Source organism: Molothrus ater, chromosome 3, assembly GCF_012460135.2.
Source record: "Molothrus ater isolate BHLD 08-10-18 breed brown headed cowbird chromosome 3, BPBGC_Mater_1.1, whole genome shotgun sequence".
Taxonomy (NCBI): Eukaryota; Metazoa; Chordata; class Aves; order Passeriformes; family Icteridae; genus Molothrus; species Molothrus ater.
In genome coordinates, this window is record NC_050480.2 from 45,838,497 (window position 1) to 45,859,405 (window position 20,909).

The 20,909-nt window shown below is 36.1% G+C and overlaps 1 protein-coding gene across 3 annotated transcripts in view; it reads left to right on the plus strand.

Annotated features, from left to right (window-relative positions):
- The window catches only part of CHRM3 (cholinergic receptor muscarinic 3), a 264,243-nt gene that overhangs the window by 140,482 nt on the left and 102,852 nt on the right, over positions 1-20,909 (plus strand). The window lies entirely within an intron of this gene.

Below are 20,909 nucleotides of genomic sequence, written 5' to 3' on the forward strand. Positions count from 1 at the left end.
TAATTCACATGAATTGGTAAGCTGCAGAGTTTATGTCTTCATTGTAATTGGTGTTTCTTTTACATTCCTTACACGGTAAAAGCTCTACCTTGGTTTGCATTTCTAATTTTGTAGAATTAGCTGTAAACTTGGGTGTGTAGCAGTGGTTTAGACAGCCTGTATTTACACATGCTGGCACAATCTCTGCACATAACAAACAGCTCTCCTCACATTCTCTTTTGGAATTGTGACACTGAAAGTTTATTGTGATTGTTTCTGGAGCATCTTGAGATTTCAGTCACTCAGTTCTGTCTGGAAAAGGTTTCTAAGTCATCTCAGTAAAGCATCTTCAGAATGTACTGGCTGAATTTTTTATGGCTTCAGTTTTAACAACAGGTGCCTCAGCTGAATCATGTAACAATGTTTATACCTGGTTTTTTATCCTGAAATTATGACACAGTATATTGCATGCTGTTACATACACAGCTGCCTTTCATGTTGTATTGAGCATTCCAGATTTTATCAGATGTTTTTCAGGTATTTTTGCAAAAAGTGAAAGGTTGTAGTTTGGGATTCCTTCTTTATTTTCTTTTATTTTCCTAGCATGGCAGTATTTTTATTAATAAATACTGAAAACATATTTTTCTGGCTTAGTGGTTAAAATTAAATTTAAGTGATCATAATTCATAAATGTCTTGCTATCTCTAGAATAGAAAAAAGATTAATATTTTCTGTTTTGGGAATCCAAAATCTTTCCTAATTGTAACTGATGGGTAGGGAAGCAACCCCAAAAGACATTTGTTATGCTGGAGAGGATATCAAGTCTGAAGAGAATGAGAGAATATTTTTTTTAGGTGTCAGTGGCATAACTGTTCAATTGCAAAAAACTGTATAATTGATGCAAAATTTCAGGATACCTGAAAGAAACTGGAAGTGTGCTCAGTTTAGTCTGAAAGGAAAGTAATAAAGAAGGTATCTAAACTCATATAGTTAACTTCTGTACATTTTGTTACTGTCCATATCTCCTTTCCTGTATAGACATGTAATATTTTTCACTTAGACTCTGATGTGACCGTGTGGAAACAGTGAGCCAAACAAGACGTGTAAAAGTACCAAGCCACATAATCTATTTCCAGAGAAGCCAGGGATTGATATCTGTTCTTTGGGTTTTTTCTTGATAATAATTTAATGGCAACAAAGCCATTAATGCTTTTAATAAATCTAATGGTTTACTTTAGATTTACACTGTGCTGTCATTTACCTCTTAAGGGATCATATCTAAAAAGAAATAATAAAATAATGGTCTTTATTACCCACAAGTGTGCAGAGCAGTAAACAGAATTTGTCAGTTGTGCTGAACATGTTACATTCATCAAGAGTAACAGCATTATCTTGCTTAGCACAGATACATTAGATAGACTGGGCTGGCAGAATCTTAAAATCTCACCTCAAATGCAAGGATAATGGACATTCTGATGTGCATTTTTCATGTAATGCATGTAGCACTTGTGCTTGAGTAGCTTTTAGCAGAGCACGGATGTTTGCAAAGGTTGTGGTACATCTTGGATCTCTAAAACCAAGTGCAATTTCTATCGCAATTGGTGTAACTTTCAAGAGCGAACTGGATAATGTCTGATCTAAGAAGAGCAGGGTCTGGGAAAGTGGAACCAAACACCAAACTGCACAGTTCTCATCCAGGGCTATTTCCAAAGGAGTCTTTCCTCAGGTGACACAGCCTGATCCAACTAAAAGGCCAGGTCTTCTCCAAGCAATGATGGAAACATGAATTCTGTTTGGGGTGATTTTTATTTTAGATTGAGAAGTTACACAAAGAGAGAACAAACATACATTTCCATGAGAGAAGGGGAAAAGAGAGAGTCCCATTGTGTTACCCTCCTAATAGAACAAACCATCCTGACCTGAGCCACAGGAATAGTTGCTCTCATCTTTATGTTTACTCTTAAAAGGTTTGTACAGTAGTATATGGAGGAAGATTATTTTAAGAAACCCAATTTTTAAAATGTCACCAATAGGTAAGGCTTTATAAAGGGAAGGCCTTGAACCATAGCTCCAGCCTCTTACTTAGGCTAAGTAGAGGGGAGCTATGGGAGAGTAACTCAGCTGGAATAGGAATACAGAGAGATGGACTCGGCTGGGATAGGAGAGACTCAGCTGGAATAGGAGGAGTGAGAGATGTGCTATGTGACTGCTGCATGTCCACATCATGGTGTATGGTGCCTGGCTCACTTGGGCTTCTGCCTCCAAACTGTGCGAACTGATAACCTGCTAACTCCTTCAAAAGGCTGGGGTTTTGGCAATAAAAAGCACTCCTGTGCACCTGCCTGGGGTCTCTGCATCACTCATTTCCACAACAGTGAAAATTAATTCATATTTGTTCATAAATTTGATTGTAAATGTTTTAATGGATTCAAATATCTGCCTGAAACTTTTTGATATTGATAAAATCTATCAACTCAATCAGAAATTGACACCAGAGCACTGAAGTCTGTTTTACAGAGTGGTTACAAAGAAACATTTGCTCCTATATATTACCCCTTGAAAAATTATTCAAGCTCTTAATCCAAGACTAATGAAAACTTGTATTTTAATTTATTTCTCTAGTTATTTATTTATCCACTTTAGTAGTAGGTTAGAGCAGAAGAGTAGCTTGACGAAGCACATGTAATCTGTGACTGTAAGCAGTTGCAGTGTTTAATTGTCTATTCCCTTTGAAGTGACTTAGGATGATGTTATTTCAGGAGAAGCATCACAGCTTAGACTGTTGTGTATCTGTGCTGGCATGTTAAGCTAACAGTTCATCCATGAGGGTAAGGTACTATTATGCTTTATAAAGATGAATAATAGCCAAAATTAATTTTCTAGAGACAATTTCCTCTTTGTGTCTAGTTATTTCACCAACTCGATGCAGTAGCTATTGATGGTGAGGAGAGCACATAGACTGGGGCTCCATTTATTCATTCATAGCTGCTTATTTATGTGTAAATAGATAATTTTAATTACTTGGGGGATAAAAGGTGACACAAACTAGGCATTTGTAATTTTCCTCCTGCCCTTTGTACTACAATTAAATTTATAAAGATTTTTTATTTAAATGAAAGATGGAAATATTTATGTGTTTAAACTTAAGTATACAAAATATAATTTTTCCCAGCTGAAACTCTCTCTAGGGTATAGTATAAACAATTGTTCTTTCATTATGTGCCTTAAAAACTCAAGTGAAGTGACTATGTCTGAGTTCCATTCCCTCTGAAAAAAACATAACTTTTATCAACAAAGATCTTCCAATAACTTTTTTTGAAAGGAAGACTATTAGTTGGCAGAATTACAAATTTTTATTTCCTCTGGCATTTAAGAAAAATCTCAGTTTTTTTTGTAATGCACTTCACCAGACAGATCATATTTAACTTGTGAAGACTGTGTAGCTTGCAGCTGTAGGTGGTATGTGAAATACAGACTTCAGGAAGAGCATGATTTCCATAACCACTTCAAAGGAAATACATTATAAATAAAGTACATTTCTCTGGGGGCTTACAAAACCATTCTGTTTATAATTTAAATTACATTAAGCTAAATAAAATAGTACCGCAAAACCCCCAAGAGAAAAATACTTCATTTAAGTTTGAACATTACATTACTTACATTAATTGGAAGTATTTTATTCTCTCTCTAATAGTTTATTTTTCATTGACAATATATAATTAAAAGTATTGTCATTGCAACTTGTTTCCCATCTTGTGTTCCAAGCCCCTGTGTTCAGTAGCTCATTTTAGTTTTATTTGCCTGCCTTCCTTCATTTCTCAGTGCTTTATTAGGAGTGACTAACACTCTGAGGATCAGGCTGCGATAGAAGATTACCATTGCTGTGTCACAAATGTTCAGCTTTATCAAACCCCTACTGGAACCGAGTCTCTCAGCTCAGCCTGAGGTTTTGTATCAAAACAGTGGAGGGGGTGAAGCTTTCTTCTGTAGGAATATTTTAGAGTCTGCTCATCCAGACTGTGCTGCTTGCTCTTTCCAGGGTGCTTGCATGGGTAACTGTTGAGCAGGGACTGCAACGCAAGCAACAGAATCCATTAGTCTCCCTACTCCATAAAGATAACTTGCAGGCAAGGGAGCCTGATAGGATATGAAGATAATATGTCTTCTAGGAGAGGAAACTATTGGAAAAGCTTAGTGAGCTATCTAGTTGTAAGAGTGATTTATTCTGCCTTTCTTTTTCACCCCATGACAAGACTTTACAGGCAGAACCAAATCAGGCTGCCATTCCTAAGAGCAAGGAGGGCAGTAAATCTGTACTGCCAAGGTCTCTAATATTGACAGCTTTGCAGTATGGGTTTCTGTAGAGATAGTCTAAGCACATATAAGCTTACAGGAGCTGAAGCAGATTGTATAATAGAAGAAGGCCAATCCCATATACAACACTTATTTCCACGTTAGAGTCAACTTTAAAAAAGCCATTAACTTCAAATTAATCCCTACTTAAGTCTAAAATGTGATTTTTGTTTCATATCACCTAATTTCAAGTTATTAGAACAATTTTTACATAGGAAAATAAATGTTTACAGCTAGATATTAAGACTATTGAAATATATAAAAAGAGGCCATGCACATATTTTTCCCTAATTTATATATATATATTTTAAAAGCTTTTAAAAAGCAGTAGTAATTGAAACTAATGCTGGATTGAATAAAAGCTTTGTGGACCTGAGACTTTTAAGTAGACTAGCTAAACCTTGAGGAAAAAAGGTAGTACAAAATATCAAAACTTAGACATGTTTTCTGTTGATGCAGAACTTAAGTTTTATGAAAAAAGTAAAGAGACTTAGTCACAAAAATTTAAACAAAAAAATTCTTTCGTAAATTTCTAAGTTTTTTCATTAACATTTAAATAAGATTACAGTTTTGTTTTATATACTAAGGAAATATTTCTTTTTCCTTTCTGCTTTACATAATTTTTTCCCTCCAATACTATTTGTTTGCAGTTCAAAAGTAGCTTTTCTTCCTACTGTAAATGGTTGCCAGGTGGTTAAACAATACAGGCAATGAACCCCAATGAAATACTGAAATTACTGTACTGGGGAAAATGGGAGTTTTTCTTTATTATTTTTTAACTTCCTCCAAAATTGGGCATACTGGTGGATGAAAAGCTGGATATGGCCCAGCATGTGCTCTTGCATCCCAGAGAGCCAACCATATCCTGGAGTGCATTCAAAGCAACGTGGCCAGCAGGGCAACGGAGGGGATTTTGCTCCTCTCCTCCACTCTGGTAAAACCGCACCTGGAGTGTTGCATTCAGCTGTGCAGACCTCAGTACAGGGAAGACATGAACCTGAAAATAATAAGGGCTAGAGTTCCTTTTCTCTGTGGAAAAGCTGAGAGAGTTGGGTTTGTTCAGCCTGGGGAACACTCCAGGGACACTTTATTGCAGATTTTCATTACTTATAAGGGACCTACAAGAAAGATGGGGATGGACTTTTTATCATGGCCTTGAGATAGGACAAGGGTTAATGGTTTTAAACTGAAAGTGAGTAGATTCAGACTAGATATAAGGATGATTTTTTCTTTTTTTTATGATGAGGGTAGTGAAACACTGGAACACATTGCCCTGAGAAGCTGTACATGACACATCTCTAGAAGTCAGTCATCAAGACCAGACTAGATGAGACTTTCAGCAACCTGATCAATCAGAAGATGTGCGTGCTGATTTCAGGGGCTGTTGGATTAGATGACTTTTAAAGTTCCCTTTCAACACATTATTCTATGATTCTAAAAATAATTTTTATTAGGCAATTAACCTCACCTGTACTTTTTTTTCCCATTTCTTGTCTCCTATCCCTTTTGACCAACTTTACCGTAAATAGATAATAATTTTATTTTTTAACAAATGTATATTTTTATTATTTTAGTAAGTTTAAGATGCATTTATGATGCACATATCACCACATATTTTGTTCTGTTCTCTAGTTGGGATGGTTTGTGGTAGGCTAAATAAAAAGGTAGTTCCTCATTAAAAATTGGAAACCTGTGCAACAGGGTCCATATTTCTGTAGGTATATGTATGTTTGAATCTCCAATAAACTCAACAGACTGAGATGGTTCAGGCCATACTCCAAGGGCTCATTGCTTGACTAACAAAGAAACAAAAGTCCTTGGAGAAATTCAGGTTGACAGCAAAGATTGAAGACATGGTGTGGGAGGGCAGCAGTCCTTTTGTCCCTTCTCCCAGCTCTCATTGTAGCTGCATTCCCCTTCCATTGCCTGCCCCTCTCCAGACCAACAGTGCACAAGGTGACAGTCAAGATCTCCTTGTAAATCTTCATGTGCAAGGACCTAGAGAGGAACTTACAGTCGTTATCATAGTGATATAACCTTAGGATTTCACTGAAATATTTATATTGTTGTCATAGAGGTACATAGCCAAAGCAATGAGGAGCTGTGGAATTCCTTTAATGAGGAACTTTGAAGTGAGGACTTTTTTGGAATTTGCAGATTTGTTCACTTGACTAGTTGAGAGCTTAATTATGCAGTCTGACTTCATATGCACTGCCACCCAGCCACCAACCCATGCTCTGAATAACAGCAAGGCAGTAGATGGACTGTTATAAAATTTATTCAAAAACAAGTCATAGGCAAACAAAGTTGTAAGTCCACTGAATCTGTTGTTTCACTGTAATTTAAAGTCAGATTTCAAATGGAAAATTAATGTGGAATGGAAAATATTTTAATTCCAAAATGTTCAAAAGTTTCAGAACAAAATATTTTCAATCTCTGTATGTGTGGCAACACCTTGCCGGTCTGTTTTTCTAGTTACATTTTTTTTAATGACTACTCTCATCTCATATTTGTGCTTTTCATATTGCCTCTCATGATTTTATAGCACTGTCTTGAAATATCCCCTCAAATCATACCCCCTTTTTTTTTTATCCTTTTAAACACTGTGATGAGCAATTGAAGATGAAATACTGCAGCATTAAAGTCAGAAGTACTTCAGGGTGCATTAAGTAATGTAAATGTGTAAAGATGCAATGTAAAACATACTACACTTGTATGTAGTATGTAGTATATTATAGAGGCTTGCCATCTCTCTGTTGGGTTCTTTTTTATCCTATGAGTTTTTTGGGGAATGCATTGTGTGTGGTGTGTTAGTGGCTGCTATCAAAATATAAATATTAGCAGATATCACATTGGAGGTGTCAGTCCAGCTACAGTCAATAATCAATGTTGCTTTGAAGCAGAGAATGCAGGAAGAAAGGAAATGGCCCAGACAAAGAGGCTGCATTTGTACTGTTTCTCTTGGATTTTTCAAGCTTTTTTCCGTTGTAGACACCATTATAAAATTGAGATCTATACTCCCTTCCTGGGCACAGTGCATCATTTGTGCATGAAAGCTAGCAAGGTTCACAGGTGACTCTAGCAAGATGGTCATTGCTGATTTGCCTGGTGCTGGGGGAATTACAAAGCTTATGCTTTCATGCCATTGCACATCTTATGAAAAAATACCTGAATGTCATTGGACCCTCTTGCAGAAATGATCATACCCTAAGGTAAAGTGACTCTCAACATCTGTTTCTATACTGATTTAAAGTTAACTTAATACAATTGTTTGCATAGGAAAAAAAATATTCTATATGTTCAAAATGTTTTAAAATATCTTTTTAGTGAAGGTTTTGAATAGGTGGCTGTGACTGAAGCTCATGGTTTGAGAGGAGATTAAGCAGGTACACTGTCTTAGACATGCACTGGTCCACTGTGCATGAGCAAAGACTTAGACTCTCATTCACTGTAACTACTTTGTTGGAGAGCTTTGCAAGACTTACCCTAGTGATTGATAGAAGAGAAGAAATTAACAGCATGCCTCTACATTTATTTTAGTTGGGAATATTCCATACCTTGTATTAATTTATATTAACAGGTTGCCTGTGTTGACAGACTGAGACTAAGGAGCAGAACTTAAGAATGGTTGTGTTCTAGGTGTAAAATAGTTGATGTGTGATGATTCTTGAATTTGAAACCTTTCTCAAAATTATTTAAATTATTAATGTAATTAATTGAAAGCGTTGTTGTTATTACTTTGATGCTTATATTATTTGATTCCTTTAAAGTGAAGTGAAAAGTATATTCAAGAACACCACATCAATTTTGTGTTGCCGCACAGTGGCCCAGGATATGCCCAAGACAAGATTTTGCAGGACTTGGGAAAGATCAATAGAGAATTTCTTCAATGGAGAGCAGGGTGTTCTGTGGCAATGGAACAAGAACTCAGACTTGGTAACCCAAATACCCTTTGCTTTTACTTGTAAATGGCAGTCTGCCAAAACATTTTCAAGATTTGTTTCAGTTTTTCTCTGTGCACACTTTTTAGCATTTGCCTCATAGTTCAAGCTCCTTTACACTGAGGGTGTCAGAGCACAGAACATCCCAGGGAAGTTGTGGAGTGTCCCCTCTGGAGACATTCAAAACCAGCCTGGATGCATTCCTGTGTAACCTCCTCTGGATGACCCTGCCATGGTAGTGGCATGGGACTAGGTGATCTCCAGAGATCCCTTCCAACCCTAGCACTTCTGTGGTTCTGTGATTTTTCCACTGCTCTGTAACTTCTACAACATTCTTCTGATGTCCAGGGTCTCTTGCATGTAATTGTGGACCATTCCCTTTGCAAACTCTGGGTGGAAAGAGCTGCAGTCAACACAGCTTGCAAGTGGGAACTTCTTATCCTGCGGTCTGATTTTGAGGTGCACTTTAGGCACCGCTGCTGTACCACTTAATCTAAGATTCTTGCAGCCCAAGTGGGATTGTGCAAAGGGATTTGAACAGCTGGAGGCTTGAGAGGGCTGATAAACATGTCATTGGCTGGCAATTACTAGCTTGAACAACTTGTTAAACAAAGCTTGAGAAGCACTTTTTAATACAAAATTTGTCAGCAACACTTGTAATAATATGCATCTTCAAAAGCATTGAGCCAGATCCTTAGGCTGTGTTGCTTGGAATAATTTAAGAAGTGTGTATCCTTCCCTTCTGAAATAATAGCAGACATTGCATGGTTAATAAGAGCTAGGTATACTGGAATGACCCAGAGGAAAGAAGCAAAAGGTATTTCATATTGGGAACACCAAGACTGGCTATGATACACTATATTGTTTTACTTCTCTCTTGACAGAAAATAAGTTGCATTGTATACCAAAGTATTCCATACGGCTTCCTGGGGAGAGGATATAGACTCTCAAGTTTCTGATTTTGTTTGTGTAAGTCAATGCCTCTTTGATGAACTGCAGTTTTATTTTCCTCCCATGCATGCACTCCTAGGATTCTTTTTTTCCAAAGAGCAGCAGCCAAGGTTGTTTAATCATTATTATCCAATTTCTTTAGGCTTCTTTCTTTTGGGGACTACTTGGATTACATGCCTAAACCCCAGCCAAGATTAAGAAAGATTTAAAGTACTGATAATTTAATTTCCTTATTACTCTTTTTATTTAATTGGGAAAAAATCAAAAACCTAAGGACTAAGAATTCACAAATCCCACTTTTTCTCTTGCCAAGATATTGTATGTATTCATAGGTTCTATTAGCAATTTTTCAGTTCTTTGTAATTGCTGAAGAAGCCTTTGGGACAAACTGTACCAAGTATCTACCAAAATTTATGAGGTTGTATAATGCATTAGTTGTCATTAAATGCTTAAATTAAGTCCCTAGTGCACACATGAACAATCGCCTGATTCTTGTAATATGTATCAACAGTTTTAGCTCTAAAAATTTCAGCTTAAGGTGTAGTAGCCACTGTAATTAATTTCCTATGACTTTTTCTCAGTAGGGACAGGGATACATAGGGATTTGTAGGAGGTGGTCAACAGTAATTTTGATATTTGCTGAGGTTTCTTCCTCTTTATAAAGATAGTTTTAAATTTTATTTCAGTGTTTTCAGTGTGTCTGATGAGCTTTTTGCAGTTTAAAGAAATTAAAAGAGGACATCTTAAACTGAGAAGAAATGCTTGTGTTTCTTTGGGCCCTGATTCCACTAATGCTGCCCATGGAACAGAACAATTCTAAAGAAGAGGGTCTGTTATGCTAAAATAAATAATCAAAGAAATAAAGCTGCTGACCTTCAAGACAAGGAGGTGGGGAGCCATCTGTAAAAGAGAAATGTACTTAGAAAAATGATTTCAAGGATTTGTTAGTATTCATTTCTAAGGGGGGAAAAAAGGAGAAAAGATGTTATATTTAACAACACTTAGAGGAGATAGGACCTCACCTTTTTTAAGTCCTTTGGAGGACCCCTATATGCTAAGCTACATGGAATTTAATCTACCTTTGAAAGATGAAAGGTTGAGATGAGCCAGAATTTGAGCCTCAGCTTCCAGGGAGTCCAGGTTTTGCTACATTAGTGATTAGATCTCAAAGCTGCTTTCTGTGGCTAAAAATCCCTCTAAGTCATTACTTTAAAGTCTTGTGTGCAAATTGAATGTATCTCCATGAGACAGTGAAGAGCTTCCATTATTTCAGTGTAGGGAACTAGAAGATCAAGAATCAGGTGTTTGAGAAAAACACGAACTACTCTTGGTTGGTTTCTTCTTTCTCAATGCTTTTTCATTTAGGACAATTTTCACATGAAAAAATAATACATTTATTTGGATTTACTTTCTAGATCAGTTTGTGGTATAAAGATCCCAAAATGTAAGGAAATATATTTCTTTTATATCAGATGTACAAAATTCCCTGAAGATTAATCAAAAGAGATTCCTTTCTTTACCTATTTATGTAAACATGCACTTGGTTATTTGCTCTCATAATTAAAAACTCTGGAATTCTGATGTTCCATTTTTTATGGGGCTTGAATAAACATATGATAATGGAAATACAGAAAAGCAGGTGACTGTTCTTAGTCTGTTATTAACTTAATGATTAAAAAAAGCTGAACTTTGTATTCGGATTTGCAGTAATAATATCATATGAACCTTACATGAATGAAAACATAATTTTTCTTGAAATGTATGGTTCAATGGAATAGCACCTATTTTAATATTTCATTTTAATAATGAAAAAGTGATTTTTAAAGTTGAAAGTAATCAGAAATTTTAAATGTTTTTTCATCAGTATTTTTTGTTTTAAAATTCTATTTATTTTCTCAATCTGAAAGCATCTAAGGGAAGTTTTCAACAAGATTTTTTTTTTTTTTTGAGAGAAACTCTATGTTTTTGACAGTTTCCTGACCCAGAATATCAAACTCAGTTGTGAGTGAGGATTAGGTCAGTGAGGAGAAGCACGTGATGTCTGAGCTTTGTGCTAGTGGGAGGGACATGAACCCAGGATTTTTCTGCCCCATTTACAGGGAGCTGAAAAGCAGCAGCAACAGTATTGCACTGGGAAAAGCTGTGCATTATTTCATTTCCCACCCCTGTGCAGACATATGAAAAGTGGGGTGGTTAGGATAGTCCACTGTATCTATTTTTCATCAGAAAGAAAACCCAAGCCAAATCAATCTTTGTATATGTGTAAACACATCTCTTGGAAGAGCATGTGCATCTTGGCCAGCAGTGACTGAATGGGCTCGTATGTGTCTCTCACAAATGTACTAGATCAAGGAAGCAGAATGTTTCTATGATACTGCTAATCTCAAAAAGCAGAACATTTCTATGATACTGCTAATCTCAAAACAGCACAGGAGACTTTAATCTGCAACTTCTGATAGTGGCTGGATAGGACACATGGATAGACTGTTGGAGGCTGCCAGCTCCGATGGGATCTTGGTAGCAAGGACTAGAGAACATCATTGTCTGCCAGCAACCACAGCACTCTCATATTTATTCACAGGTGCAGATTCTGTATTTGTTGCTATGCTTAGCCCTCCACAGAGGGCTGTAGCAAGTGGGCTGGAGTGGGTATGGTCTAAGCTTCAGGATGATTTTAGAGGAGGTTAAAGAACTAACACAGATCAGCATTGTAAGGAAAAAAATTCTACAAAATCAACATGTTGTGTATTCTGTTCAAAGTGTGACATAGAACAAACTGACAAGTAACACAAGGGCTAAGGTTGCTGTAGCACAAAAATTGCACAGAAGTACAGCTGTTTAATGTCACTATGATTTCATGATTCTGTTTTAATAGTTGAAAAGTGAATTCAAGCATAATGGTCTCCAAAGGCCACTGGAAAAAAATATGCAGTAATGATACTGTATCCAGGGTTCTTACCAATGTCTACAGTCAGGATTGGTCATTCTAAATGTATGATTTCTTTTTTTTTTTTTAAATAGACTATTTTCTGTTATAAAGACTGAAACTGTAAAACAGTAGAACATAACTCAAACCTCTTAATCCAGAGTTTTTTAGAAACTTTTTAAAATTTGGACCAAAATACACTCTCTTATCTAATAAGCAATAGGATTTGGAAACACAACCACCTCTTGCTTTACACAAGACATAGTGATTGTTTCCTAGATGTTGTTCTCCATCTCTTTCAATGCTGTCCTCCCCACAGCAGTATTGTTATATCTTTTGGATGCAGATTGATTAGTTATCACATACACAAAGAAACACACATGGTATTGTGTTCCATTGTGGAAGGTGTTACCTGAAGCAGTCACACTGATAAGTACAATAAAAAGTGTTGAGGCAAGACTGTGCTCGTCCTTTGTTTCTGTGGGAATTCATTCCTCATGTTCTGGCTAATTTCTAGGAAAATTTACTCTAATTTCTATGTAATCAGTGTCTCCATAGAAATTTTCTATTTTCCCAACAAAGTAAAGTCACATGTTTGTAAAAAGCCCAAGTCCCTTGAGGACAACTTGAAATATTACTCCCAGATGGATCAGCCTGAACAGTGCATTGCCAAAATGTAATCACATTTAGGGACCTGTCCACTAAATGATACTGCCATTAGTGCTTACGACATTTTTGCTGTGCAGATGAAAATATTAATCAGTATTCTTGTCACAATTACATGCCGCGTAACAGCGAAATCCTATTTTTATTTTGCATGATGTTTTCCCAGTAAATTGCTTTCCTTCAAAAACAAAGCTTCTGCCATGCTTTTTGTCACCTCCTAGTCAGTCTGAACAGGGACAAGTAAATTTGTCATAGTGGAAGCCTTGGAAGAGCTTCAGGAAAAAATGGTAAGCAAATAGATATCTCTCACTGAGGTCATTTGCTGCTCATAAGCATTCAGGAGGGACAAACCTTGAATGAAGGAGAAAATTGCTTGATTTTCACGCATGGAGAGGGATCAGAAAACTCCACTCTACTCAATATTTCTTATATGTCTAGGAAAAATCTCTGATATACTATAAATGATGTTGCCATTCATTCAGCCATCAGAAGCCCATCTTCCACTAGATTTTAACCTTTGATGAGATGAAGATACATAATATTTGTAAAAAACAAGTTATTAAACAAGGGATATTTTCCATGCATATCAGTTCTATTCTGTTGGAGCAAGGTCACCTTTTAAATAAGAAAAATGCTAATTCTGGCTTCACATCCCTTGAGAATGAAACAGTATCTAAAAAGTGCCTGTGTGAGCCATTTTCAGACTTTCCTCATAGACCAAAGGTGCTGCACATATATAATGTGCCAAACCCTCCTAACTGGCAAGGTTTTGAGACCACGACCTTCATTTTTCTCCAAAAAATTTCAGCTGAGGGCAGAAGATAAAGTTTTAAGACTGTATTGTTATGTCCATGTAAAGCACAGCTCTTCCTGTTACTCTAGAGAAAAACACTGTCTGCCTTTCCAAGTTGCAGCATTTTAGCACTTCTTCACTCTTCTATTCCTGTTCCTAATTTTTTTCTTTTATCACATTAATGCAGACATGCTTAATGAATTATCGTGTACTCACTACAAATCAAAACCCTCTCAAATTCTCATTTGAGAATCTAACTCATCTCACTGTTTCTATAAGCAATCTTGATATCCTGGTGTAGCTCATGTTTTCAGCCTTATTTTCCATCTTTTCAGTTCTGTCAGCTGCATAGAAATACAGTTAATTAAATAATTGCTCTCTTATTCTCAAGCAAAGACCCAGTTGTTGTTTTTTTTTTTTTAAATCTCATATATAGTAATGTATCCTAATTTGCATTGTCTGTGTGAGATGGGGTCAAAAAAAGCAGATGAGTTTTAGAAAAATCTAAAAGGTATTTAGCTTTTTTTGTTTTTGTCATTAGGTTGAGATACTGTAATACTCTAAACATTGTTTTTCTAATGTTCTAATCCATGTGACTGTGAAGATGTGTGCCTCTGACTCTTTTTCTTGCAGACTTTTTTTCTTCATAATACGTCTAGAGCTATTTGGAAAGTCAGATTCTGTATTTTTCTATGCATCCAGAACTATTCCAGGAACAAGAGGACATTTTCCAAAAGACCATATCTCTATTTAACCACAATTTAAACTAGTTTCACCAGTGTTTAGATTAGCCTATCACACATACATTTATTTCCAGATTAATTTCCTGCGTGATTTGAATCTGGCTTAGATAACAAATTATGTTTTCAGACCTTCTGATTCATAACTAAGACTTTTTTTCCCCTAAATAATACATTATGCCAGCATGGAATCAAAGTACTGAGCCAAGGACTGATCCAGAGGTGGACTGACTTTGGATGAATACAAAAGAAGGTGGGGAACTGTCTTGATTTCTCCTTATGTAGCATAAGCAGGTGTCAAAAGCATCAATGATCTCATACTATGGAAAATGTAATCTCTTCCTGGTATTGCAGAAATTAAGAAAACTGGATCATAAATTCTAGGTTTGATACATATTTTACTCCAGAAAAAAACAAACAAACCTCACAAAGGTTTCCTTCTCAAAGCCAGTACCTACTATTCCAACCATTTTTTGTCTCTTAGCAATGAGCATTTACATTTCTTTTTGGGCCTCATGAACATGATTGCCTTGGGTTCTCCTTTCTGCCACCAACCTCTACAGGAATTTGCTGCTTTAATACCTTTGAGGGTCTATACTGAAATGTAGCAGCAAGGAAAACTTTAGTGGGAGCTAGGTCTCCATGTGGTGGGCAGCAGGGACAGTTAGTATAAACAGGCAAGTATAAATAAGTCCTTGGTTTATAATGGCAGTGATGTATGCTATCAGGGAAAATAAAGGTTCAATCTCTTCCATATCTTTTTGATTTCTTGGGCTATCTCTTTGGTTTGCTGCCAGTCACTATTTTTTCCTTATGCCCATGTTCCACTGCTTTTATTGTAATTTGTTAGTCAGCAGCATTTTTAAATTTGAATACCAGTAGCTTTCAGTGGGAAAGAATGGGAAGAAATAATATGTGACAGCATTGATATCTGTTGCTAGCAGGAGCAGATTTATTTTATAGACCAAATTCCAGTACAAAACTTGGTTTGTGATGCTTCTGCTTGGGATTTCAGATGAAAGTTTTATTACTCTGGTTAGATCTATTGTGAGATTTTTGGACTAATTGTATCTTATACGTGAAACTCAAAAGATGTCTTAAGATCTACTCTACAAAGCCATTGAGGAAACTAAATGACACCTTGCTGCAAACTGGAGTAGCATAATTTACAGATATCTAGGGGGTTTTTCCCAGAGTGAAAAAGGCCCAGTTTGATGCCTACTAGTCTTAACCAGCACAGCATATTTTGTGTTCCTTATTAATAATTCTTTTGTGTAAGTGGCTGTTCAGTTCTCTGTAGTAAAGCTCCATTTCCTGTTGAATTATCATTTAGAGAAAGCAACCATTATAAATTTTGTGGTGTTTATTTTTTTCCTTAAAATCCATAAAATAGGTAAAAGTTACACTAATCTGTAACATTTCATAAGAGTAAACTGTGAATTTTTATCTGTAAAGAAACTGGGAAAACTGGCTACTGTTATCATTTTACTGCAGTTCTGCCTCTGAATACTTTTTTGGTGTCTTTCACTGAGGGAAAAGTAATTCTCCCCTTTTGCTACATGCAAACATATCACAAGAGGGGCATCAAGTCCTGCAGCATTGTCAAGTCTGGAAGGAGAAGAGTAAGGGGCAGCATCTACTGGTAAAGTGCCTAATGCCAGCTTGCATTTTCAAAGGCTTCTTTGAATCTCTGGTACTTAGTATTGATTTTAGCCTTTTCTTAGCAGAGTTCATGTAATCAGTCATTCCCTGTGGTGCTCTTTGTATGAAGCTCCTTGGAGGAATGAAAGCAGTTGTGAGATCCTTGGTGGCAGCACTGGAAACAAGTGGCTACCCTCTCAGTAAATAGTAGCTATTACTTTTTGATGATTACAGTCAGCCATGTTCAGTGAATAAACTGAAATTATTGTAGGAATGAGTGCAACTTGTTTATTGACATGACCATACACCTAAAAAAAATCGGGTACAGATGTTCCTGACTTTTAGAGACATCATAATGAGGACTATAAAATAACTGAAGCTGGTAAGGTTTTTCTTCCAAAAGAAAGTAAGTCTCTATACTTGTAATTTTGGACTGTGGTGCTGTCCTAGAGATTAATATTTTCAAAGGGATAATAACAAGGTTGGGCTGTCAGCCTAGCAAAGAGCAAAAAAGAAAAATTTTAGTCTGATAAAAATTCCAGTCTCTTATGTAGGCTAAAAAATCACAAACAATCAAATTTTGCCCATATCATCGACATTTCTCAGTTTTACAGCTCACAAATACCTTTATTGCTTTCTGCACTGTATATTGCAGAGAAATCTTCAGCATGCATCTGTGTCTACAGTGATACTGTGAAAGTGCCATGTACAAAAGGTGTGAGTAGAAGACAGTTTGCTAAAAACAAACAGCAGGAAATCCTTAGGTCTCTTTGGTTGGTTGGTTCCATTTTGCTAAACTCCATTCTCATTAGTTGGTTCCATTTTGCTAAACTTCTTGGTCTACACCATTGGTACTTAAGGTAAGGAGAACCAGAGCATTTAAAAAATCATTATATAGGATCAGAGAATTGTTTAGATTGGAAAAGGCCTCTAAGATCATCAAGTCCAACCATTAACCTGGTATTTTCAAGTCCACGACATTATAAACCAACATAATAAATGCAAAAGCTGTTTTAAAAAAACCTGCAGATTAAGTTCTGATAAAATGAAACTGCGATGCAACACTAGCAATTTAGGAATATTTTATCTTCTGTGTATTTCATCTCAAAGATAAATTTAAAATTTTAATTACCAGTTTTTCCTTCTTAGCTTTCAGTTAGGAAGGTGAAAAGAACACAGTGGCATCGTGAAAGGTCCTGCAAAATGTATATTGGTCTGTTTTCAAAATAGGCCATGGAGTATTTTTCCACCAGACTGTGATGAACTGATGGCTATAGCTACAGTGTAATCACTCGAGATAATGTGCCTCATATAAACACCTCACAGCTCACTTAGAATTGCTGGGTCTGGGATAATTAGTGTTCAGTTCAAGTTAGCAGCCCACATCCATATCTACCAAACTTCTCAGGCAGGCTGTGCAGTCAGTGTGTTAACTGACCTTGGGCCTCACGTCACTGCAGGCGTCATTAACCTTCAGAGCATCATACTAAAGCCTCTATGCCCGTGGAAGTGTTAAAGCTTCCAGTGTTCCAGTTGAACAGGGAATTTGAAATGGACCATCAGCAACAGTCTTTGCATTGATTTTAAGTGGCTTGTGCACTCGCCATCACACCAATGGATTTTTAACCAAATGGAATCAGACAGTTTAGACATTAGAACTGAGAATGATAATAAAATATTTCTGCATTTCTTCTTTAATATCAAACTTTATAGCTATGCTTAAAGGTAGGTGCAAGATGAATAAACATCCCTTAAGAGTCTTTAGTATGGTAATACACTGGATTCCTTTGAATTTAAATCAGTGTGCTCTGCAAACCGTTCTAACATTGGCCACATTAGATTTTGAATTATGCCGATTACTCTGCAATGCCTCAATGCATGGGAGTATTTTCAGGCATCTCTTAGGCTGTCTTTGGCACTGAAAAACCAAGAGCAGGGAATGTACTAAAACCTCATGTTAATTTTTCATACAATACATCTACATTCTGAGCACATCCAGAATGCATCTTTATTTAGGGTCTTCAACCTTCAACTACAAAAGACTACATAGTAGTCTCTGTACAGAAAGTCTGTCTGAGTTGTTTCAGTAGGAAGGCCAGACTGAATAAAATATGGCTCTTCTGGAGTTTTCAAGCTTCACAGGTTAGGTTTTTGCAGTTAATCAGCTAAGCAGCAATGGCAGACATGCTTTGCCCACTGACACAATTCAGAACTGTGTTGCAGCAGGAAGTTACTCTGTGGTCTTACACACTTCCAGAGACATTTCTTTTCCTACTTTTTGATCTCTGTGTGCATGCTGGTTGCTTTTCTCTCTGGCTCATGAGGACTGCAGTTTGGTACCTGGTTGGTGCGCACAAGTTGCAACTTTATATCATCACTTAGTGCCCTTTGGAAGCATCTCTGCCTTTGTGATAAATGCAGTTCTTTACAACAGTCAAATGGGAAAATTCTTTGTGAATTCCTCTCATAATCTCATGATACAATATAAGCAGAAATTCATAATAAAATATGTGCTGACCTTGGCTTCAGCATAAAGGAGAGCTCCTGCATGGGCCTTCTCAAATTAGAAGAGGATCTATATGGGATTTATTTGGCCTTTTGTTTTTATTCTTTGAGATATTTCGGGGTTCTTAAAGAATTCTCAAACACACTTATCTCAAGATTCACATTTTTCATATGTGTCATCAAGACAGCCTATCTTCTGCCTTTGTTGATACCAAATAACCTCTTGCTTTACAAATTCCGCTTCAGAGGAACATATTACTTCTTTTACTCTCATTAAACGGGAATAAAACCCTTGTATATTTCTTCCTGGGTGCAAATAAGGGAAATCTGCGATCTCAAAACAAAACTGATATGTAAAATAATCATCTTTCTACTGATCTTTCTTGCTCTTTCATCTCAAATTACAAATTAAAAATTCAGTAACCCATATGTATTCATATAAAATTACAGCATTTTAAAACTTAAAAAAACCCCAAAACTAAACCATTGTTTTGCCGAACTTTGATGAAAGTTAAGCTTGGCCTAAATGTTGCTTTTGGAGTACATTTTTTATTTTGGTTGTTTGATTTTGTTTGTTAGGGCTTACTGTGTGCTGATATTATATAAACACATCTAAGTTATTCTGTTATTTTAGCTAACAAGCGTCAGGAGGCAGCAAACAGCTCTGGGATGAATAAGAAACAGACTCAGATGTCAGTAGTGAGTGTCAGCAGGGCACTGGGCATGAGCACATTGTGCAAAACATACTTTTCTGCAGGATGGGGCTGGTACATCATTTTTTTGCTGCATCCGCACTTGTGCAAGAATCCAGCATGTTTCCATTCCTTAGATATCATTCAAAATAATCTGCTCCTGATTAAAATCAAAGAAATATTAAAAATATAGATATTACAAAAAGATAATACAAAAATATGTGATGTGCCTGGAGAACTCACCATCAGAAAGTGTTTCAAGACACAAAATTATATTTTCCTAGATTTTGCATGGCATGGCAAACATGTTGAAACTACTTTATAGGGTGTTCCATGAGCTGTTTACAATAGCTCTTTTTTATTTATTTGGTTTTGTAATCAGTGCAGAGCTTGCAAATAGTATTATCTCTCACTACTCTTATTTATGATAATTAGTTTTATAGTTTTACTTTTTTTTTTTTTTTTTTTTTTTTTTTGTGGGGGAAGGGTCCTTAAAGTGCAAAGGGCAAGGAATTAACAATGTAATCAACAATCCCAAATTTCTATTTTTTAAATAATTCATCTTACCTAGTGTGGAAAATTCATCTTTTCCTTTGCCTAAAACATTCAGGACATGATTATATAAGTGAGTATAAGCAATAATACTAATCTATGGTAAGTTTCTCAAGTAATACTTATGCTTATATTGAAAGCTTATTTCACTGAAACTGAAATGTATTGCTTTATATGGACAACGAGAAAGCCAGAATGTAGCTCATGAACTTATATATTAACTGTAATAAGAAAGTTTAAAATTCCCTAATCTCAGGGCTTATCAAGTTATATTTAATATGTTCCAGATGCTACAATTAATCTTAAAGCCCTCAAACTGTATCTATTGGTGTTCTTTCAGTTACAGATAAACTGATTTAGATCCATATATATATATATTTCCAGATACCTGTTTTTGATGGTAACTTATTCATGGATCATTCATAGTTAGTTCTGTATTTTTTAGTTTCAATCACAGAGGTGGAAAAGATGTAATTATCAGGACCAAATTATTGTCTGACCAACTATTTCATAATCATTGAATAATTTTAAAGGCCATAATAATCAAATAATGTTGCATGTTTTATGATTCCACTAAGTAAAATATATCAAATATATGTATACAAAATACTTCCTTGTAGGGGGATACAGTATAGGTAAATGAAGGTGGTGTAGAATGTAATCTTATCCCCCAACGAGTTGCAGCTGGACCAATCACTAAAGATTAGGAGCGTGCCTGATGTTAACAGGCCACACCTGTAGCCAATAAGAACAAGTGGTATAAAAGAGAGGATTGGTGGGATCTGGAGTCACATGGTTATTGCAAGGACTAGGGGCAGTTAGTGCTTAGAGGAGCTACCTACAAGAGACATTGAGGAGGTATGAAACTCTGGCCATATGGAATCCTTGCACTATAATGAAAATAGAAATCTTGATATATATAAGACAACACTTCCTGCCTCAAAGTTAAAATTATATAAAATAGTTGCCTTTGACTTCTAATTCAGGCTCTTTTATAATCTTTTGGCAAGACCATAAGCCCTAGACATGTCAAGTCTTAACCAGCTATTCCTGCAAGACACTGACTATTGGAAAACTACATTTTTGGCTGCTATACTTTCTTAGGAGAGCTTAAGCTGTAAACCTAGCACCTTCTGCAATATATGGGAAATGGCACCTAAAAGGCCATCG